Genomic DNA, 24,465 nt, shown 5'->3' on the forward strand with positions numbered 1-24,465 from the left:
CCGTGTAGCAGGGGAGCGCTTCCGCATTGGGGCAGGGCTAACCGCCGCAGCCCTGCCCCACGCGTGTCTGTCTTCCTTCACTGAGAGGGGCGGGGGAGAGGCGGCGATGCGCCGCTGATAGACGCGCTGTGAGGTAGGGCTGCAGCCGTTATCCCTGCCTTCAGCAGCAGCAAAATCTACGACCAATTTGGTAGTTGATTTTGCGGGGGGGGGGGAGTGTAGAGACCCCCCGTTTAGCCGCAGGATAGCGGCGTTTGAATATAAGCACTGAAGCGAGATTTATTCTCGCTTCCGTGTCTCTTTAAACCAAGCTACTCTCAATCCAAGGTTTTACTGTAATATTATCTTGCCTTCTGTGACCTGACTATATTCCGATGTCTACACACTCTGTGGTATCTAATGACCTTTGATCTTTCAGACCCTTCTTCATTTTACTCCAGTAAAAGCTGAACTTGGTGTGATTGCAATAATTCAGCTTTAAGTGAACATTTGTGGTTACCCACAATGCACCACTACTGAATATGCAAATTATCTCTTTATGCCCTTGTAGCCAGGCTAGCATCCAGAGCCACTGGTGTATAGCAAGCCTATAGCTTAAAATATTACACAGCCACATCAACCCCACATGTAGACAGCCTGTTTCAGACTTTTGGTCCTCATCAGTACATGGCAGGGATTGATATGGCTGTATGGGCTAGGGCTTGGATCAGAGTTACCAAGTAGTGGTTTGAGTCAGCCAAACCACCACCAAAGAAATTCACAAATATAAACCACCTATTCATAAATATACCTGGATTGGATTTTTTTTATTAAAAATTGCACATGGTGTTTATGTATGGACTTGTGTATAACATCGCTTTTATTTAGGGATTTTATTAATACATTTTTACTGAAGCAATCCAGAAAAAGTATTTTCTACCTTACAGATCGAAGCTTGTATTTAGCAAATTGTGATCATTGTTTACCTAATAATCTTATTGCGAGCTGATCCCAACATATTTCTGTAATACATTAAATATTCATCAGAACTAATTGCAATACTCTGCCGTCCAAAGATTGTTGCCGTTTCACTTTCTGCACAGCACAGTGTGGGAGCTCAGAGGGACTGAGCATTTGCTAAACAGAAGATCACAGCTTGTGATCTGGAGCAGCCAAAAGGGCTGGTGTTTGGTTAGTGAGTGAAGTGCTCAGGGGGGACTGGGAATGAGATTGATAGGTGGCGAGATAGGAGGAGGTGATAAATGGTTGTTTTCACAGCTTACAAGGTGCTATAAAAACAGGAGGTTATAAAAAAAAGGAATGTCCAAGGGGAGAATATTCTTCTGTGCAGAGCAACTGTTTTTGAGAAAGCAATGTTAAAATAATAACTATTTTCCTGCTAAATGTTATCTTATGGGAGAGCAAAAATGACATTGAAAATGAAATGCTATTTGTTTTTTTTCTAAATAAATCTTTATGCTCTACCCTAGTGTTTCTCAACATTTTATTGGTATGTACCACTTTTAAAACCCAGTGCTCACCAAGTAATCCCTAGCATAGTAAACATTATCACATAAGTGGAAGCGGAAAATTTGGGCACATGAGGCAAGTGGACAACAAGGGTGCCGTCATTGACTCTCATGTTAAATATCGTTTGATGGGCGCCCAACGGGAAATTTGGGCTCCTGGTGAATAATAATGGGTGCCCCGTGAATAATATCGTTTACAAACATACTTACCATATAATAACGTTTACAAACATAAGTACTATAGTTATCGTTTCTATCTACGTAAAGTTGCATAACTAAAACGATATTTAGTGGAGTAGTGGAAAATACAAAATTCCTCAAATAACTAAATATATGGATTTAAAAAATAATTTGATAAACAATATGGGAGTTTTAGGGTTAGGCACTACTATGGGAGTTTATAACTAAACATATTGATTTAAAAAAGGAATTTGATGAATGATATGGGAGTTTCAGGGTTAGGCACTATTAGTGGGGTCTTAGGGTTAGGCACCACCAGGGGGGGGGGGGTCGTAGGGTTAGGCACACAAAGTGATCCCTCTCGTAGGCTGATGCTAAATCATGCCTACCAGTATTAGGTAGCCCCAGATAGCTCCCTGGTATAGGTAGCCAGAAGTAACCCCAGAGATAGGTATCACCCCCCCCCCCCCCCATATGGGTAGTCAGAGGGGCCTATAAACAATGCTATGCTGTCAAAGAAATAGCTTAAAGGACAACTGAGGTGAGAAAAATATGGAGGCTGCCATATTTATTTACTTTTAAACAATGCCAATTGCCTGGCAACCGTGCTGATCTTTTTGGTAGTGTCTGAATAACACCAGAAACAGGCATGCAGATAATCTTGTCAAATCTGACAGTAATGTCAGAAACATCTGATCTGCTGCATGCTTGTTCAGGGTCTATGGCTAAAAGTATTAGCGGCAGTGCATCAGCAGGATAGCCGGGTAACTGGCATTGTTTAAAAGGAAATAAATAAAGCAGCCCCATATCGCTCTTGTTACAGTTCTCAGATACAGTACAGATATCCAAGCTGGGGGGGGGGATTCCTCCAGCCCCTGTAGTTTATCAGGTCCCTTGCTGTAGTTCCACTACTCTCCATATACCGCTGTCCCCTCAGAAAAATTGTGGACCACAGCAGTGGTCGCAGGCTTCTGCACATGCACGGGCGTGTCCACACCCTCTATGAAACATGCTGGGAGGAACTGTTCTGTGCTTGCGCAGTTCACAAAGACTTAAACTACAGAACACTTCCGCCCCGGGGAGCGTCATCAAGAGAGGTTGCTGTGGTCCCACTGCTGTGGTCGGGGATCTTTCAGAGGGGACAGCGGCACCCTGCAGGGCAGCAGAAGTACAGCAAGGGACTGTAGGGGCTGGAAGAAGCCCCAGGTAAGTAAATCTATTTTTCCCTCCCCCCCAGCTCGGATATCCTATAAAGTGACTTGAGCAGTGATTCCTTTTCTTTTTTTTTTTAAACAAACCATCTTACAACAAAGGTTTGTAATGGTGAGGCCAATCGCTGGCCGAGAGCATTGTGCTTTCCACTCATTGCCACGTTATGTTACTCCTATGTCGATCAGTCGTCCCTCCGCACACTTAGCAACAGAACGCTTTGCTAGCCTGCAGGCTAGTGAAGCATCTGTAAAGTGTCAGCCCTGCAATGTTGCCTGAGGGATTGAATAACAATCCCTTGTTGGCGACTTTTCTCGTACGTGTGTATTTTTGCTTTAAATTTACATGCAGTGGGTGATCACACTGCTGCTCCCCTCCCCCCCCCCCCCCAACCCCGACAGCTCCTCTCTCTGGCCAGTGAGTGACAGTCCCCTCCTCTCTCTCTCTGTGTGCCCTCCTCTTCCAGTGCTCTGACCAGACCTGTACGGAATTATAAAGTTAGTGGCGGGAATCAATGTACAGAGAGGTGTAAAAATAGTAGGACCTGCCAACCTCTCTGCAATGAGAGGTGCGGGGGGCCAGGGGCAGAAAGGTTATTTGTGATCATGGCCTCGCCCTTGCTCCAATGAATACAAAAAAATGTACAAACAGGCAGGCAACAGGACAGTCAAGCCCCATGGAAACCGCTATGGCTGTTGTGGTTATCCCTATGCCCTTGCTCTGGCCCGTTTAAGGACCAGAGCCTTTTTTTTTTTCAATTTGCCGTTTGTGATCACTGTGATTGGCTCACAGTGATCACCTGGTAAGGAGCCTAGCTCCTTACTGATAGGAAGTAGCTCAGCTGTCTCTTGACAGCTGAGTCTGTGGCTACAGCAATCGGCTTGGGACCACTTGAATCCACGGAGTAGAATCTATGCCACATCAGAGATAAAGAGCAGTGGTGCAGCACAGATTCTGACTTTCATGGTGCTGAGCCGGTTAATATTACGTGAATATTAATGTGGCCGATTACTCACCTGGGGCTTCTTCCAGCCTCCTGAAGTCCTCCTAGTCCCTCGCGGTCATTCCACGCTGCTCCATTCCTTAGCTGTCCCCGTTTGAACACCGCATGTGTGCAGCACGCCACACGCCTCCTCCATCCCCCTCCCATGGCCGAACCATTCTGCACTTGCACAGTAAGTAAAAATTGCTACTGCGCATCATTATTTAGTATTTATATAGCGCCGACACTTTCCGCTGCGCTGTACAGAGTACAGAGACTTATCTTGTCCTCTAACTGTCCCTCAGAGGGGCTCACAATCTAATCCCTACCATAGTTATATGTCTATGTATTTATCATATAGTGTATGTATCATAGTCTAGGGCAAATTTAGGGTGAAGCCAGGAGGAAATGCCTGGAGGAAACCCACTGAGACGCAGGGATAACGTACAATTTCCTTAAAGATAGTGCCAAAATGGGGGGCCCAGCGCTACAAGGCGAGAGTGCTAACCACCATGCCAACTTGCTGCACAAATCGCTCCCAGCCACGGGAGGGCAATCGATGAGGGGCAGCAGAGGAACAGCGCAGCGTGGAATGACGACGAAGGACCAGAAGGACTGCAGAGGGCTGGAAGAAGCCCCAGGTATATAATAGGCCACATTACATTTCATATAACGTTGACTTTACCGAACAGTCTAAAATAAAAATGAAGAACAGTTAAAGGACCACTATCACAAAATATTTTTTATTTTTAGCATACATACATAAGAAGATGTACATTTGTACCAGAGTAAAATGTACATTACTTTTCTCATATGTTGCTCTCACTTACAGTAGGCAGTTAAAATATGACCAATCTGACAGGTTTTGGATTAGTCCATCTCCTCATGGGGTTTTCTCAGTATCCCCTTTAGTCTATACAAAAAATCATTGCCTGGAAAGGATCTTACAAAGATGACGGCCAGCCTGCCTAACCACTTGCACACTAATTTGAGAGTTGGACTGAGCAACTGCCATTTAGTAGGTGCTTTGGAATATAAAGAAAACACTGAGAATCTCCCATGAGAAGATGGACCTGTCAGAGTTTTACTGCTTACTGTAAGCAACAGGAACATAGGGGATCGGTAATTTACTCTGGAAGACATCTACATTTTATATGTTTGTATTTTACATTTTTAAATTTTTCATGATTGTGGTCCTTTAAGATTTAAGTATTTTAACACTTAAAAACGAACAATGATCCTTAATCCAGACTAAGGGCTATGTACAGAGCACTTCATTGACTTTTCATGCAAGTCCTACATGTGTATTATCGTTGTAACTGCTGTTACGAATAATATAAAGTGTGTCACCTCCTTGTATTTTGGATGTGGCAACAGTGGTTCTACTACTGAGAAATGTTTTTCTTTTCTCACTTGTTTATATTGTGTAGTTACTGACATGTACCGTGTTTGTATTTTCATACGCCTTTGGTGCATAATCCTTTTATTGCCTGTAGACGCTGACTTGCACTTGCTCAACAAGCATTTTTCTTTCCATGGAGTTTTTATGCCTTTCCTTTGAGTGCATGGGACTTCTTCTTGTTACCAATAATGAAAAGCAGCTTCACTTGGATGGAGGATATCTGGGGCTATCAAATCTCTGATCAACTCACAATGTCACTGTTAGGGACCCTGAGCAGTAATGACAAAAAAGGAAATCCGGACTTACCTGGGGCTTCCTCCAGTCCCCTGCGAGGTCCCTTGATCCCTTCCGTGGTCCCGCCGGCGGCTCTGGTAATCTGGCCACTTCGGCTAAAGTCACGCGTGCATGTCATTCCGCCGGAGGCGCACATGCGCGACTATGAGCTGTGATTTGTTAATCCCAAATTCTACCCAAGTTCAACAATTGCCCTTTGTGCTCCAGTTTGCTCATATATATTCCATGATGGTTTTGAGACACAAGAATATGAGCTCCACTGAGAGATAGTTAGTGATGTAACTTACTGAATGTGTTCTACAAAACACAGCAGAAAATGGTTCAGTGCTAAATACATAATAATAATAATAATAACAACCAGTTACTAAGAGTACTGGAATTTTGTACAGTTAAGCTAGGGGTGCCCATTGGATAGATCATAATCTACCCGTAAATCACAGAGGACTTCTAGGTAGATCCCACACTGCCCACCTGTGTGACATACGTGTGGCTCTCTGTCCCTCAGAACTCACTTCAACCTGAATAATCACAAATACCTTCTGCTGTAAGAAGGCAAACTTCTGTTTTACATAGCATCTTGGTAAGTAGGCTGTTTGGTCTCTTTCAGCCCCTTACTCCTAGGAGTTCTGGTTCATTATTAGCTTGCTGGGCAATCTGTAACTTTAACCACTTGAGGACCCAGCCTTTACCCCCCCTTAAGGACCAGGGCTGATTACAGAGATCTGTGCTGGGTGGGCTCTACAGCCCCCAGCACAGATCAAACATTAGGCAGAGCGACCAGATCGCCCCCCTTTTTTCCCCACTAGGGGATGATGTGCTGGGGGGGTCTGATCGCTCCTGCCTGCGTGTGGCTGGCGGGGGGGGGGGGGGGGGTGTGGCACCTCAAAAGCCCCCTCCATCGCAGGATTCCCCCTCTCCCTCTCCTCCCTCCCTTCCCCGGAGATCGGAGGCTGCACAGGAACGAATCTGTCCTGTGCAGCCTCTAACAGGCTCCTGCCTGTCATGTGACAGCGAACCCCGGCCGCTGATCTGGTACAACGCTGCTACTGTTAGCAGCGTTGTACAAATGTAAACAAAGCGGATTATTTCCGTATGTGTTTACATTTAGCCTGCGAGCCGCGATCGGCGGCCCGCAGGCTATTCACGGAGCCCCCCGCCGTGAATTGACAGGAAGCAGCCGCTCGCGCGAGCGGCTGTTTCCTGATTAATTAGCCTGCAGCCAGCGCGTTATGAGTGCGCGGTCGGCAAGTGGTTAAACCTTTGACTTGGATGATTTTAGTACAATATGCTGTCCTTATGATATGCACAGCAGTGTAGAGGATTATTATGTTGCAAGATGTTATGACTCTATTTGATCAAGCACTGTTCTATTTTGCTCTGAGGAGGACTCTATGATATGCATCTAACTGACTGGTGGCTTGTGGTAATCACTGATGGACTGCAGCTGTGCATGTGCTGCAGTTGTGGTTTGTGGGGATTACTGATGGACTGTCGCTGTGCATGTGCTGCAGTTGTGGCTTGTGGTAATTACTGATGGATTGCCGCTGTGCATGTGCTGCAGTTGTGGATTGTGGCAATTACTGATGGACTGCCGCTGTGCATGTGCTGCAGTTGTGGCTTGTGGTGATCACTGATGGGCTGCCGCTGTGCATGTGCTGCAGTTGTGGCTTGTGGTAATCACTGATGGGCTGCCGCTGTGTATGTGCTGCAGTTGTGGCTTGTGGTGATCACTGATGGGCTGCTGCTGTGCATGTGCTGCAGTTGTGGCTTGTGGTAATCACTGATGGACTGTAGTGTTGCATGTGCTGCAGTTGTGGCTTGTGGTAATCACTGATGGACTGCCGCTGTGCATGTGCTGCAGTTGTGGCTTGTGGTAATCATTGATGGACTGTAGTGTTGCATGTGCTGCAGTTGTGGCTTTTGGTAATCACTGATGGGCTGCTGCTGTGCATGTGCTGCAGTTGTGGCTTGTGGTATTCACTGATGGGCTGCCGCTGTGTATGTGCTGCAGTTGTGGCTTGTGGTGATCACTGATGGGCTGCTGCTGTGCATGTGCTGCAGTTGTGGCTTGTGGTGATCACTGATGGACTGTAGTGTTGCATGTGCTGCAGTTGTGGCTTGTGGTAATCACTGATGGGCTGCTGCTGTGCATGTGCTGCAGTTGTGGCTTGTGGTAATCACTGATGGACTGTAGTGTTGCATGTGCTGCAGTTGTGGCTTGTGGTAATCACTGATGGACTGCCGCTGTGCATGTGCTGCAGTTGTGGCTTGTGGTAATCACTGATGGACTGTAGTGTTGCATGTGCTGCAGTTGTGGCTTTTGGTATTCACTGATGGGCTGCCGCTGTGTATGTGCTGCAGTTGTGGCTTGTGGTGATCACTGATGGGCTGCTGCTGTGCATGTGCTGCAGTTGTGGCTTGTGGTGATCACTGATGGACTGTAGTGTTGCATGTGCTGCAGTTGTGGCTTGTGGTAATCACTGATGGGCTGCTGCTGTGCATGTGCTGCAGTTGTGGCTTGTGATAATCACTGATGGACTGTAGTGTTGCATGTGCTGCAGTTGTGGCTTTTGGTAATCACTGATGAACTGCTGCTGTGCATGTGCTGCAGTTGTGGCTTGTGGTAATCACTGATGGATTGTATTGTTGCATGTGCTGCAGTTGTGGCTTGTGGTAATCACTGATGGATTGTATTGTTGCATGTGCTGCAGTTGTGGCTTGTGGTAATCACTGATGGATTGTATTGTTGCATGTGCTGCAGTTGTGGCTTGTGGTAATCACCGATGGGCTGCCGCTGTGGATGTTCTGCAGTTGTGGTTTGTGGTAATCACTGATGGATTGTATTGTTGCATGTGCTGCAGTTGTGGCTTGTGGTAATCACCGATGGGCTGCCGCTGTGGATGTTCTGCAGTTGTGGTTTGTGGTAATCACTGATGGACTGCCGCTGTGCATGTGCTGCATCTGTAGGTGGATTCTACCTGGTAGATTATTTTCAATGAGTAATTCTCTAAATAGCTTGCAAGCTGAAAAAGTATGGCACCTCTGAGTTAAGCACTGGGGAAGTCTTTGAGAAATGGCTTAAAGCTCATCTCCGCACTCTACAGCCACCTATGAGCAGAGGGCAGATTTTACTACTCAAACAAAAGAGCAATCACTCACATCACTTCCTAGTCATGGCAATGTGTGATGGAAATGGACAGCTGCCCCTTTCAGTCACACACTCTACATGCTCACAGGGGGTGATTTACCAAACTCTGACAAACAGAGGTCAATATTCCAGGAAACCCCATCACTGCATTCTCTACTCTTGAGTCATGTCTCTGATTATTTGCCTTAAGTTTCTAATATACACCTCTTCTTTACTGTATGGCAAAGTCTGTTGTTTATTAACAATTCCATGGTTTCCTGACACTTTATCGGTCAATAGCATGATCAGATACTCTTAAGTAGTAATGGTCATGTCTAGAACTCATGGATAATCATGAGAATTGTTTGATCAGCTGATAGATTTGCTCTGATCACATCCTGCATCATGACTAGCAAATTAGAGACTTACCTACCTATCACCTGGCCAAACTGATCACATGCTTCTCCATCAGTCCTCCTACTTGACCATTGCAAACTCTAAGCAGTGGACACTTCCGCACAGACTTCCGGTGTTAATTGCAAAGTTCCCATAAATACACTCTTCAGCAAATTAGCCAGTTATCCTAAGGAGAATAATGGGAACAAGAGGAAAAAAATTCAAAAAGACCTTGTAGTTTTTGAGAAAATGTATTTTTAAAGAAAAAATGTTTTTATAGTCGGTAAAATGGCAATCTTTCATTAATTTTGTTATGCGATTGTGATTTTTCATTTGCATTGCACTATCCCTCTTAAAATCGCTCCAGAAAGCAATTGCAATTTGCAAATGGAATCACTATAGTGGAAAATACTTCTCATGATTTCTATGATAAAGTAGCAACCCTACCGATTTAAAAATCACTAGCAATTTGCGATTCAGCTGTGCAGTGGAAAAAGGCCCAAACACTGTCTTTATCTACATATTGCTGTATACTGGTATGCATTCCCATATTCTCTTTCCTGAGCATTCTGGGACACCAGGTTTATTTTTGAGCTTGCTTTGAAATTCTCAGAAACAAACATTCCGCAGAGTTGACAGGACTAAACATTCTGACAGGACTAAAGATTTTTATCATTATCAGGGTGAAGAGAAAAGACAAAACAAATAACACTAAGATTTTCTCCTGTCAGACTAAAAGCCACAGAGCTGCAGCCACTAGGGAGTGCACACTAGGCAGTAGCAGTATTAGGGAGTTTTGCCCAAGGTCTCCTCACTAAATAGGTGCTGGCTTACTGAACAGGAAGAGCTGAAATTTGAACCCTGGTCTCCTGTGTCAGAGCCCTTAAAGAGGACCTCCAGCCTAAACAAACATACTGTCATTAAGTTACATTAGTTATGTTAATTAAAATAGATAGGTAATATAATCTCTTACCCACACTGTTTTAAAAGAACAGGCAAATGTTTGATTTCATGAAGACAGCCAACTTTTTGGTTGAAAGGAGGTGACAGAAGGAATGAGACACAGTTCCAACTGTCCTGTGTCCTGAGCACCTCTCCCAGTTGCTAGGCAACGTGAATAACAACATAGGAAATCCCATCATGCTTTGCACAGCATCAGGGAAAAAAAGCCCGGCCTTTTTTCTTTGATGGGTGGAGCTTAGCTAAAAATGCAGCTAAACATGATGCTTTGGTAAGAAAAACAAAGTTCTGATGCTGTGAAACTGTTAAAGAAACACCAAGCCTTTTCAGTTCTGCTGAGTAGATTTTTAGTCCGGAGGATCACTTTAACCATTGACATACATATATCCAGGCACATCGCCTCTAGTTAGGACATTAAATAAATTATTAGGGAAAGGGAGGTGCTGAAGGGGGTGTGGCTAGAAAACAGCAAAAATCTATTAACCCTTCGCACACTCACATGCAAATGTTCAAACAATTGCATTCACAGATTCACTCATCCAGGCACAACTGTTATCCCTACAGCTAAATTAAAAGCCAGGGTTTTAGTTCACAGAAGAATGCATTCTTATGCTTAATCACCTATACTGCGCAGAAGTACCCAGGTAAACATAGGTGTCCTAACTCTGGCCCTGTAACATGCATAGTGCAGACATGCAACCACATTCATTGCATCAAACCTATCAATGGATTAGGAGCACACATCCTAACTTCCTCTCCTGGGAAAGACAGTGCATCTTACCAATCGCACAAGGGAGCTAATGTTATGTGTCCATGTGCACCATGAGCATACACCAGCATAAGCTGTCTGCATGCTGACAAACATGTCAGTATGTTTGTCAGCATGCAGACAGCTTATGCTGGTGTATGCGCATGGTGCACATGGACACATAACATTAGCTCCCTTGTGCGATTGGTAAGATGCACTGTCTTTCCCAGGAGAGGAAGTTAGGATGTGTGCTCCTAATCCATTGATAGGTTTGATGCAATGAATGTGGTTGCATGTCTGCACTATGCATGTTACAGGGCCAGAGTTAGGACACCTATGTTTACCTGGGTACTTCTGCGCAGTATAGGTGATTAAGCATAAGAATGCATTCTTCTGTGAACTAAAACCCTGGCTTTTAATTTAGCTGTAGGGATAACAGTTGTGCCTGGATGAGTGAATCTGTGAATGCAATTGTTTGAACATTTGCATGTGAGTGTGCGAAGGGTTAATAGATTTTTGCTGTTTTCTAGCCACACCCCCTTCAGCACCTCCCTTTCCCTAATAATTTATTTAATGTCCTAACTAGAGGCGATGTGCCTGGATATATGTATGTTTATTCTTATCATTGACCCCTGTGGCTAGGGTCCAATTCGGTGCACTCCCCCCTTCCTCTGTATGTTTGTCAGCATGCAGACAGCTTATGCTGGTGTATGCGCATGGTGCACATGGACACATAACATTAGCTCCCTTGTGCGATTGGTAAGATGCACTGTCTTTCCCAGGAGAGGAAGTTAGGATGTGTGCTCCTAATCCATTGATAGGTTTGATGCAATGAATGTGGTTGCATGTCTGCACTATGCATGTTACAGGGCCAGAGTTAGGACACCTATGTTTACCTGGGTACTTCTGCGCAGTATAGGTGATTAAGCATAAGAATGCATTCTTCTGTGAACTAAAACCCTGGCTTTTAATTTAGCTGTAGGGATAACAGTTGTGCCTGGATGAGTGAATCTGTGAATGCAATTGTTTGAACATTTGCATGTGAGTGTGCGAAGGGTTAATAGATTTTTGCTGTTTTCTAGCCACACCCCCTTCAGCACCTCCCTTTCCCTAATAATTTATTTAATGTCCTAACTAGAGGCGATGTGCCTGGATATATGTATGTTTATTCTTATCATTGACCCCTGTGGCTAGGGTCCAATTCGGTGCACTCCCCCCTTCCTCTGTATGTTTGTCAGCATGCAGACAGCTTATGCTGGTGTATGCGCATGGTGCACATGGACACATAACATTAGCTCCCTTGTGCGATTGGTAAGATGCACTGTCTTTCCCAGGAGAGGAAGTTAGGATGTGTGCTCCTAATCCATTGATAGGTTTGATGCAATGAATGTGGTTGCATGTCTGCACTATGCATGTTACAGGGCCAGAGTTAGGACACCTATGTTTACCTGGGTACTTCTGCGCAGTATAGGTGATTAAGCATAAGAATGCATTCTTCTGTGAACTAAAACCCTGGCTTTTAATTTAGCTGTAGGGATAACAGTTGTGCCTGGATGAGTGAATCTGTGAATGCAATTGTTTGAACATTTGCATGTGAGTGTGCGAAGGGTTAATAGATTTTTGCTGTTTTCTAGCCACACCCCCTTCAGCACCTCCCTTTCCCTAATAATTTATTTAATGTCCTAACTAGAGGCGATGTGCCTGGATATATGTATGTTTATTCTTATCATTGACCCCTGTGGCTAGGGTCCAATTCGGTGCACTCCCCCCTTCCTCTGTATGTTTGTCAGCATGCAGACAGCTTATGCTGGTGTAAGCGCATGGTGCACATGGACACATAACATTAGCTCCCTTGTGCGATTGGTAAGATGCACTGTCTTTCCCAGGAGAGGAAGTTAGGATGTGTGCTCCTAATCCATTGATAGGTTTGATGCAATGAATGTGGTTGCATGTCTGCACTATGCATGTTACAGGGCCAGAGTTAGGACACCTATGTTTACCTGGGTACTTCTGCGCAGTATAGGTGATTAAGCATAAGAATGCATTCTTCTGTGAACTAAAACCCTGGCTTTTAATTTAGCTGTAGGGATAACAGTTGTGCCTGGATGAGTGAATCTGTGAATGCAATTGTTTGAACATTTGCATGTGAGTGTGCGAAGGGTTAATAGATTTTTGCTGTTTTCTAGCCACACCCCCTTCATCACCTCCCTTTCCCTAATAATTTATTTAATGTCCTAACTAGAGGCGATGTGCCTGGATATATGTATGTTTATTCTTATCATTGACCCCTGTGGCTAGGGTCCAATTCGGTGCACTCCCCCCTTCCTCTGTATGTTTGTCAGCATGCAGACAGCTTATGCTGGTGTATGCGCATGGTGCACATGGACACATAACATTAGCTCCCTTGTGCGATTGGTAAGATGCACTGTCTTTCCCAGGAGAGGAAGTTAGGATGTGTGCTCCTAATCCATTGATAGGTTTGATGCAATGAATGTGGTTGCATGTCTGCACTATGCATGTTACAGGGCCAGAGTTAGGACACCTATGTTTACCTGGGTACTTCTGCGCAGTATAGGTGATTAAGCATAAGAATGCATTCTTCTGTGAACTAAAACCCTGGCTTTTAATTTAGCTGTAGGGATAACAGTTGTGCCTGGATGAGTGAATCTGTGAATGCAATTGTTTGAACATTTGCATGTGAGTGTGCGAAGGGTTAATAGATTTTCACTTTAACCATTGCACTATCCAGCCACTACATATAACCACTGACTAAATAATAACTTATAAATGAACATTGTTTAAAAAAAAAAAAAAAAAAGCAATTTAATTCATTATATTATTTTTACTACAGTTGCTCTTTAAAATGTCCCCACTGGAAATCCCGAAGGATTGCTAAGGACACTGTAATAAATCATGTCCTAATTAAGTATGGAATAATCCTCTGTTCTTTACCTTAGTTTATAGTAAAATTAAATAAAAAATCTTACCAGTGGTAAAAACCACACATTTTATAATGATCATTAAATCTAGTTTTGTGGGTGAGTCTCTTTTATTTTACACACTATAATAAACCACGAATGTATTTTGGGAGGAGAGAAAGTTACATACCAATGCTATGTCAAAATGCCATCATTTAACTTCTCTGGTTTACCCTGGCATGAAGTAGAGAGCACATTTTAAAATTGGCAGATGTTTGTGATGCCGTTCCAGAGGCTTGCACTGCACATACTTCCAGATCTATACTTAAAGACTGTGAATGCCAAAATGACTAAATCTGTTTGAATGAAAGTGTGTGTATTATGTGTGTATGTCAGCGTCTGACATATATGCAAGCACAGCTTGAGTAGGTCACATGAGAGTAGCATAGGGACAATATAAGTATACTTGCTGAAATCTGGAAGTGGCGAATCTGGAAATAGGTTGCTGAGAACTATAGAGGCCAATTATAGGGAAACTGTGTGCTTTGGGCTCTCTCCTTAAAGTGAACCTCCGGACTAAAAATCTATTCAGCAGAACTGAAAAGGCTTGGTGTTTCTTTAACAGTTTCACAGCATCAGAACTTTTTCTTACCAAAGCATAATTTTTAGCTGCATTTTTAGCTAAGCTCCACCCATCAAAGAAAACTGCCCGGGCTTTTTCCCCCTGATGCTGTTCAAAGCATGATGGCATTTCCTATGTTGTTATTCACGTTCCCTAGCAACTGGGAGGGGTGATCAGCACACAGGACAGTTGGAACTGTGTCTCATGCTATTAACATAACTAATGTAACTTAATGACAGTATGTTTGTTTAGGCTGAAGTTCCTCTTTAACCACTTCGAGACCAGCACCCTCTGCCCCCTTAACCACTTGCCGACCGCACACTCATACCGTGTGGCGGCAAAGTGGTAGCTGGAGGACCAGCGACGCAGTTCTGCGTCGCCAGGTGCCTCCCTAATTAATCAGGAAAGGCCGCTCGCACGAGCGGCCGTTTCCTGTCAGATCACGGAGCGGGTCTCCGTGAATAGCCTGCGAGCCGCTGATTGCGGCTCGCAGACTAAATGTAAACGTAGGAGACACATGTCTCCTTTGTTTACATTGTACGGCGCTGCTGCGCAGCAGCGCTGTAAGGCAGATCGGCGATCCCCGGCCAATCAGCGGCCGGGGATCGCCGCCATGTGACAGGGGACAGCCTGTCACTGGCTGCACAGGACGGATAGCGTCCTGTGCAGCCCCGATCACCGGGGGGAAGCAGGTAGGAGAGGGAGGGGAGATTTCGCCGCGGAGGGGGGCTTTGAGGTGCCCCCCCCCCACAACACCCAGGCAGGCAGAAGAGATCAGACCCCCCTGCACATCATCCCCATAGGGGGGAAAAAAGGGGGGCAATCTGATCTCTCTGCCTGCTACCTGATCTGTGCTGGGGGCTGCAGAGCCCACCCAGCACAGATCACTAAAAACAGCGCTGGTCCTTAAGGGGGGGTAAAGGGTGGGTCATCAAGTGGTTAAGGACCAGAGGGTGCTGGTCCAGTAAACCGCCGCTTCCCTACGAATCGCCGCTAAAATCCACAGCTCCCGCCAGGCACGTCACTTTGTCCCTGCCGCAGCTATGACGGCAGAGCGCTCTGCGCCGGTCAGAAGCCGCTTTCATTGGCTCCTGACCCTGTCACTCAATGTAAGCCAATGGGAACGGTTTACAGGAATGACAGGGCCAGGAGCCAATGAAAACGGCTCCTGCCCGGCTCACAGTGCTCTGCCACCATAGAGGCGGCAGGGCAGCAGGGACAGATCGGCAACCACGGCAGGGACGGGCAGGGGCGCGCGGTGAATGGGACGTAGCGTTTACGTCCGGTCAGAACCGCAGCGCCCCCTGCCCGCCGTAGATTTATACTGCGGCAGTCCGCAGGTAGTTAAAGTGACACTGAAGCAAAACAAAAAACAAGATATAATGAATTGTATGAGTAGTACGGATAATAAACCATTTCTGCCGCTTGGACATGAGCTTCACGTCCGCAGCTGCTATAGTCGCAGGGACGCGATAGCCACGTCCCTGCAGTTTGGGGGGCTGGGCTCGCGACCGTGTGGGCAGAAGTTTGCAATCAAAGCATTTTTTGTTCATAATCTATGCCAGCTTTTTCCATATGTTATTGTCGTTAGATATTCCAGCCACTGAAAGCATAATTACAAGACTTCACTGCATGGAGTTTGTATTTTCTCCTCCTATTTGCATGGAATTCCTCCGGGTACTCTAGTTTCCCCCCACATCCCCAAAACCTATAAATAAATGAATTGGCTTCTCCAAAATAGGGATTAGATTGTGAGCTCTATACGTGCTATAGAACAAGACTGTTAGTAGAAACTATCAGCAATGAGCCACATAAAAGTGGCTGCCATATATTAACAAAACAGACCTAATACTGTTTCAAAATGGCCACTGCTTCTAATATATTCTTCAATAAAATGTCCACCGCATACCTATAAACCAAGGCTAAAAAGCACAATAAGATGGCGATCAGAATACGATAAGGAATACGCCAACAAAATGGCCGCTGCATCCCTATTTCTCAGGACTAAAAGGTCAGACAATATTTTTTTCTACCTACTATAAGCCCCAAGACACATGGCTTATGACATGAGTGTGCCACACCCACTTCACACATGATCTGGAACCTTGATAAGTGTTTATATCAAACGGAGCGGCGAAACGGCATGCATAAAGGTTTTAACATTACATTATTATAACATTGCCAAATATGCACTTATATTAGTGCTTTCTGCTATAGTAGTGGTAATGGTAACCATATATATTGCTATTTGAGGTCTCTTTCAAAGATAATTTGATTTATACTATTCATACTGTTTTCTCACATATATGTGAGTTCAATACTGGTTTCATACATATGGTATGTGTGATATCTGGGATCCCTAATGTAAGTTTTAAGAATGGATATATTTTGTATCTATAGGCACTGATTTTTATACAGACCTGAGGAAGCGGTCAGAGACCTGTGAAGCGCAATGTATTTTTTAGTGCTAAAAAAGATACTTTCCGGTTATCTCTGTTTGTCCTTACTTCAGGAGAGGTACGCATTTATACCTCTCCTATAAGGATTTGCTATATTTGTGCCTTTTTTAGACTGCACTAGGCACCTCTAAATTAGCTCGTTGGTCATTTATTTTTTGCCAGCCTAGTGGTAACTATGCCAACCACTACAAATTCTATATTTGGCTTAGAAATAACTAAGCTTTGCTTTGAAGAATGTGTAGATTGAAGATACCTGATCCTGCTGGTTTATTTACATCTAATTTTTCATATTGTGTTGTAGTATTTTAGCATTTAGTCACTTTAGTTGATTTGCTGTGCCAACATGATAATCATATTGAGTGAAAACATGGCTGTGGCTCCACACACTGATCAAGGCAGAGAGCTGAAGCATTCATCCATAAATGTAATGAAAACACTTAATTAGGCAGTCCTTTAACCTCCCTGACGGTCAATTAAAACCGCCAGGGGGCAGCGCAGCAGTTTTTTTTTTTTTTTAAATCATGTAGCTAGCCTAGCGCTAGCTACATGACAGCCGCTGAGCAGCGGCATCCCCCCACCCCCTCCGATCGCCTCTAGCGATCAAGCCCGTCAGGAAATCCCGTTCTGAACGGGATTTCCATTAGGGCTTCCCCCGTTGCCATGGCGACGGGCGCGATGACATCAGAGGGAGTCCCGATCCACCCCTCAACACTGCCTGGCACTAATTGGCCAAGCTGCGCAGGGGTCTCGGGGGACACACACCCTCTAACGCGGCGAATCGGCGGGGAGCGGCGGCGATCAGTGAGTTCACGCAGCTAGCAAAGTGCTAGCTGCGTGCAACAAAAAAAAAATTACGAGAAATACTCCTGCGCGGCATAGCCCGAGCTCAGCTCGGGCTTACCGCCAGGAAGGTTAAAAAGTCCTGATAATCAAAAGCAATCTTTTTTTTTCCTTTTTTGTTTAGGTTTTTGTTTTGCTTTGTTTTACTCTGGCTATAAGCTGATATACTAAAATTATAATCATAACATTTTTAATATATTATTGCATAAGCTATTTGGTACAGCTTTGAAAATATAACCGTTAACTTATTTTGTACTGTGCTAATTATATTTATTTTTTTTACGTATTTTTAAGGTACATGGGATGTGAATTGCTTTTTTTTTTAAAATGCTTCCTCTGTTCCAGTGATTTATATCCTAAATATACTCAAATTTAAGTCTGAGGAAATCCCAGTACAGATCCTATGCAAACTGAAGCTAAGAAACTGACTCACAAGAGCCTCACATTCTAGACAGATGATGTCACAGAGCTCGGTTTAGAATTCAGAGCTTCAGAGAGGGAGCGCAGACAATATGCACTGTTTTGACTAGTTAGGTAGAATTCCAATCAGGACAGATCTAACCTGTTAATGTCCCGCATAATATATAAAATTGGTATTCATGTTTATTATTTAGCTCATTTTATTCTGACACTGTATTCATTACCTGGAGGATGAGAGCAATGCTACCATGGGGCAGCATGGTGACATAGTGGTTAGAAATCTCGCCTTGGTCCCCAGTTCGAATCCCAGCCAGGTCAACAACTGCAAGGCGTTTGCATGTTCTCCCCGTGTCTGCATGGGTTTCCTCTGGGCATTCCAGTTTCCTCCTACATCCCAAAAACATACAGATAAATGAATTGGCTTCCCCCTAAATTGGTCCTAGTCTATGATACATACACTACACAATACATACATAGACATATGACCATGGCAGGATGTATACTGTGAGCCCCTCTGTGGGACACTTAAGTGACAAGACAATATATCTGTACAGCACTGCGAAAGATGTCAGCGCCATATAAATACTAAATAATAATAATTTTGACTGACATCACAAACAATTATGCAGGATTATTTAAATTAAGTGGCATATTCCATAAAATGGCACGGGAAGATTAATGGCAAAATACATTTTACATTGATAGGTAGGATTACGGATGTTTTCTAAATAAAATTCATCTGGGGAAGAACACCTGAATATTAGGTAAATGAGCCAACACAAGGTGAAACTGGTAAAATTCCAAAAACACTGAATCAAGCAATGCAAAGAAGAGATCTGGCAGCACCACCTGTAGGTAATAATGCTCATTTAATACAGTAACAGCTTCTAGCTTCTACTCTCATGTTTGCGCATTAAAAGATCATTATTACCTACAGGTGGTGCTGCCAGATCTCTTCTTTGCATTGCTTGACTCAGGAGGGTTATGCTACGTACACACTTGCGATACGATTGTTCGCTAGGAACGATAATTGAAAGGCGAACGATACGGCAACGATCGGAATGCAACGACGGGATGCAGTGATCATCATACACATTTTAACGATCGTTCTCGCAGAAAAGAACGATCAGAAGGAAATGTTGCGTTCATATTTATATAAAATTAAAAAAAAAAACACTAACATGGAGTTACAATAGATACAAATATATGATTGTTAACTTGAAAACAAAGTTTAATTGAAATGAGCAATGTAACAATCTTTACGGCCGCGCTAAAAAGGAAGTACTTAAGCTGGGCAGAATTCAACGCATGCGCATTGGCCCTTGTAACGATCGTTCTCGGCCGATGTCTGTACACACTATAGTTTTGTAACGATTGTTGGTAGATACGATCCGTCAGGTTGGATATTTCCATCTTCCCGATGTCGTTCTTTTGACGTTCGTGTTAATGATCATTGGGTAAAGTTTTTTTCCCGATTGTCAGCGGAACGATCGTTAATTAGCTGTTTCAAACGACCATAGTCGCCAGTGTGTACGTAGCATTAGGCTACATACACACTTGAGATAAAAGTCTTTGGAAAAGGCAAGATTACAGACCAATTTTAACCCCTTCCATGTAGTATGAGAGCCATACCTACACAGTCTATTCTATTGAGCTGAACTCCCCATCAGATAAAAAACTTTGCAAGATGCTGCACACAAAGATGCTGCACACATTCAAAAGATCAGTATCTACAAAAGATCTGTTCCTGCAAAAGATCCGTTCCTGCAAAATGCATTTATAGTCTATGATATCTGCAGATCCTCATACACACCTTGTTTAACAGACATTCATCTGCAGATCAGACAATCATCTGCAGATCTGAAAATCCATCCTGGTGGATCTGATCTGCAGATGAATGTCTGTTAAACAAGGTGTGTATGATATCTGCAGATATCATAGACTATGAATGCATTTTGCAGGGACGGATCTTTTTCAGGAACTGATCTTTTGCAGATACTGATCTTTTGAATGTGTGCAGCATCATTGTGTGCAGCATCTTGCAAAGTTTTTTATCTGATGGGGAGTTCAGCTCCATAGAATAGACTGTGTAGGTATGGCTCTCATACTACATGGAATGGGGTAAAATTGGTCTGTGATCTTGCCTTTTCCAAAGACTTCTATCTCAACTGTGTATGTAGCCTTAGTTAGGTTAGTGGCTAGATAATGTAAAGCCCCGTTCACACTGGGGATCGTCGCAAAACGCTAGCAATAATCATCGCATATTTTTTACTGTACATTTTTGCAATTTTTGAGCAATCGCAATTCATGTTTTAAATACATTGCAATCGCGTCGCTCTAAAATCGCCAAAAAATGCTGCATGTAGCGCGTTTGTGTTTACCGCGAATCGCCAGCGATTACGGCAGTGAGGTCACGGCCATATAGTTTATATTTAATAAAGTGCCTAAAAGCTAGGTGAATAAAGTGCCTAAAACCATCAAATACAAGGTGCTCAGTGCTCAAGTACTATTCTCAAACATGATATAAACCAATGAATACAATAATATAATATAAAAGTATGTGTGTCAGTATTGGAAGCTTTAAAAGAGTAATAATAAGCCAAATATATGTACAGATGTTATGCTTTTATATTTATCTATGCCTATTTGTATGTATATTTGGCTTATTATTACTCTTTTGATGCCTCCAATTCTATAACATATTTTATATTATATTGTTGAATTCATTTATGTTCGAGAATAGTACTTGTGCCCCGAGCCCCTTGTATTTGATGGTTTTAGGCACTTTATTCGGCATGAGGAAGTGGGCTGAGACCCACGAAACGCGTTGCCAAGTGCATGTTAAAGTTCCTTTACTATTCGAATTTGTCATCCTTAAGGTAAGCCACCTCATTTTTTCCATTTTAGCTGTTTTTAACGCATTTTTGTTATACCCTGGGCACCTCTTTTCCCCCCTTTGTTGTAATAACCAGAATGGATAGGCAAATAAAATGTAACACTATTTATTGTAAAGTTAAATTGGATGTAAATGGGGAAATAGTGTGTTTTTTCTATTTTTCCCCTTATTTTACCTTTAAAATGCATAGAAAATAAGGTAATCATTACCAACAATATCACTCGCTAAAAGCCTAATTTGTCCTGAAAAAGCAATATATAGATCATTTTGGTGTGATAAGTAGTAATAAAGTTGTTGGCAAATGAATGGGCGCAGTGCTGATATGTGAAAATTGCTGACTTTAATAAAAATCAACCATCACCACATTCATGACTAGAGTACCTCGAGGTTCCCTTTCATTTAGAAAAGCACCATGTAACTGGAAATGCTCACAGCTGAAAGGTATGCTTAAAGGAGGAATAGATGAAGTAACCCAAGGTTATCTTAAATGGAGGTGAGCATGGACTCAATCACTCCAACTGCATTTTTTTTATCAAGCCTAGATGTGCTGCTAGTAGGTATACTGGAATGCAATTTTAAAAAGTAAACTTAGAATAATAACCAATTTTGACAGTCCTTGAGGTTAAATTGGACCTAATGTTGCAGAGATGAGTCCTTTTCATTGAAACGTGTTTCCTGTCTCTATAACTTACAAGACATCTGACCTGAGTGAAATATTCAAGAGACCAGAAACTGGCATCCTTTTTGAAATGATACATGCTGGGCTGTTGTGCTTATCTTTTTTTTTTAAACAGCGTTCCAATCTCTGACCCAGAACAAGTGAGTGGATCATGTGTTTTGACTACTCTTTGATTCCCTTGGCTGGCTGCATGTTTGTTACAGGTGTGTAATGAAACCACTGAAGCCAAACGATCAGTGTGATAGTCTAGCCAGACACCTGGCAACTTAACCACTTGCCGACCGCCTACTGCATATTGGCGGCGGCAAAGTGGCAGCACCAGGACCACGTAACGCAGAATGGCGTCGGGTCCTGGGGCACTGCTGGCATGCGCGCGCATCCGCCGGCAATAGGCTCCGGCCACCTGCGTCGTCAACCCGCCGGCCAATCAGAAGCGCCGGCGGGTTGTTAACCCGACAATCTCCGCATAGGAAGCGTATAATACGCTTTGTAATGTTTACAAAGTGTATTATACAGGCTGCCTCCTGCCTTGGTGGTCCCAGTGTCCGAGGGACCACCAGGGCAGGCTGCAGCCACTCTAGTCTGCATCCAAACACACTGATCTGCCCCCCCTTCCCCCTGATCACCCACAGCACCCCTCAGACCCCCCCCTGCCCACCCCCCAGACCACTGTTTGCACCCAATCACCCCCCTAATCACCCATCAATCACTCCCTGTCACTATCTGTCAATGCTATTTTTTTTTAGTCCCTAAACTGCCCCCTGGGGACTCCTGATCACCCCCCCACCCCTCAGACTCTCCCCAGACCCCCCCCCCCTGTGTACTGTATGCATCTATCCCCCCTGATCACCTGTTAATCACCTGTCAATCACCAATCAATCACCCCCTGTCACTGCCACCCATCAATCAGCCCCTAACCTGCCCCTTGCGGGCAATCTGATCACCCACCCACACCATTAGATCGCCTGCAGACCCGACGTCAGATCACCTCCCAAGTGCACTGTTTACATCTGTTCTCTCCTCTAAACACCCACTAATTACCCATCAATCACCCCCTGTCACCACCTGTCACTGCTACCCATCAGATTAGACCCCTATCTGCCCCTAGGGCACCCAATCACCCTCAAAACGCCCTCAGACCCCAGCCCTGATCACCTCGCCAGTGCATTGCTTGCATCTATTCCCCCCACTAATCACACCTTGAGACACCCATCAATCACCTCCTGTCACCACCTGTCACCCCCTAACACACCTACCCATCAAATCAGGCCCCAATTTTCCCCGTGTGGGCTCCTGATCACTCGGCCAAACCCTCAGATCCCCCTCAGACCCCCTTCTGATCACCTCCCCAGTGCATTGATTGCATCTATTTTCCCCTCTAACCACCCCCTGAGACACCCATCAATCACCTCCTGTCACCCCCCTAGCACTCCTATCCATCAGATCAGGCCCAATACAACCTGTCATGTAAGAGGCCACCCTGCTTATGACCGGTTCCACAAAATTCGCCCCCTCATAGACCACCTGCCATCAAAATTTGCAGATGCTTATACCCCTGAACAGTCATTTTGAGACATTTGGTTTCCAGACTACTCACGGTTTTGGGCCCATAAAATGCCAGGGCAGTATAGGAACTTCACAAGTGACCGCTTTTTAGAAAAAAGACACCCCAAGGTATTCTGTTAGGTGTATGAAGCGTTCATAGAAGATTTTATTTTTTGTCAAAAGTTAGCGGAAATTGATTTTTATTGTTTTTTCACTAACTTGTGACAAAAAATAAGATCTTCTATGAACTCACCATACACCTAACGGAATACCTTGGGGTGTCTTCTTTCTAAAATGGGGTCACTTGTGGCGTTCCTATACTGCCCTGGCATTTTAGGGGCCCTAAACCGTGAGGAGTAGTCTAGAAAACAAATGCCTCAAAATGACCTGTGAATAGGACGTTGGGCCCCTTAGCGCACTTAGGCTGCAAAAAAGTGTCACACATGTCGTATCGCCGTACTCAGGAGAAGTAGTATAATGTGTTTTGGGGTGTATTTTTACACATACCCATGCTGGGTGGGAGAAATCTCTCTGTAAATGGACAATTGTGTGTAAAAAAAAATCTAATATATGTCATTTACAGAGATATTTCTCCCACCCAGCATGGGTATATGTAAAAATACACCACAAAACACATTATACTATTTCTTCTGAGCACGGCAGTACCACATGTGTGGCACTTTTTTGCAGCCTAACTGCGCTAAGGGGCCCAAAGTCCAATGAGTACCTTTAGGATTTAACAGGTCATTTTGCGACATTTGGGTTCAAGACTACTTCTCACGGTTTAGGGCCACTAAAATGCCAGGGCAGTATAGGAACCCCACAAGTGAACCCATTATAGAAAGAAGACACCCCAAGGTATTCTGTTAGGTGTATGCCGAGTTCATAGAAGATTTTATCTCACAAGTTAGCGGAAATTGATTTGTATTGTTTTTTTTTCACAAAGTGTCAATTTCCGCTAACTTGTGACAAAAAAAAATCTTCTATGAACTCACCATACTCCTAACAGAATACCTTGGGGTGTCTTCTTTCTAAAATGAAGTCACTTGTGGGGTTCCTATACTGCCCTGGCATTTTAGGGGCCCTAAACCGTGAGGAGTAGTCTAGAATCCAAATGCCTAAAAATGACCTGTGAATAGGACGTTAGGCCCCTTAGCGCACCTAGGTTGCAAAAAATTGTCACACATGTGGTATTGCCATACTCAGAAGAAGTAGTATAATGTGTTTTGGGGTGTATTTTTACACATACCCATGCTGGGTGGGAGAAATCTCTCTGTAAA

At 44.0% G+C, this 24,465-nt stretch overlaps 1 protein-coding gene and 1 long non-coding RNA gene across 2 annotated transcripts in view; one reads left to right on the forward strand and one right to left on the reverse strand.

The window, feature by feature from the left end:
- LOC137541479 (uncharacterized) overlaps nucleotides 1-18,418 on the reverse strand; it is a 31,486-nt gene extending 13,068 nt beyond the window's left edge. The window contains exons 1-2 of the long non-coding RNA XR_011025173.1: nucleotides 18,290-18,418; nucleotides 9,136-9,285 (exon numbers count right to left, since the gene is read on the reverse strand). This is a non-coding gene — a long non-coding RNA (uncharacterized lncRNA). The remainder of the gene's footprint in view (nucleotides 1-9,135; nucleotides 9,286-18,289) is intronic.
- Nucleotides 1-24,465, forward strand: part of MEOX1 (mesenchyme homeobox 1) — an 89,669-nt gene that overhangs the window by 16,127 nt on the left and 49,077 nt on the right. The window lies entirely within an intron of this gene.

This window comes from Hyperolius riggenbachi, chromosome 12, assembly GCF_040937935.1.
Source record: "Hyperolius riggenbachi isolate aHypRig1 chromosome 12, aHypRig1.pri, whole genome shotgun sequence".
In the NCBI taxonomy this organism is placed as follows: Eukaryota; Metazoa; Chordata; class Amphibia; order Anura; family Hyperoliidae; genus Hyperolius; species Hyperolius riggenbachi.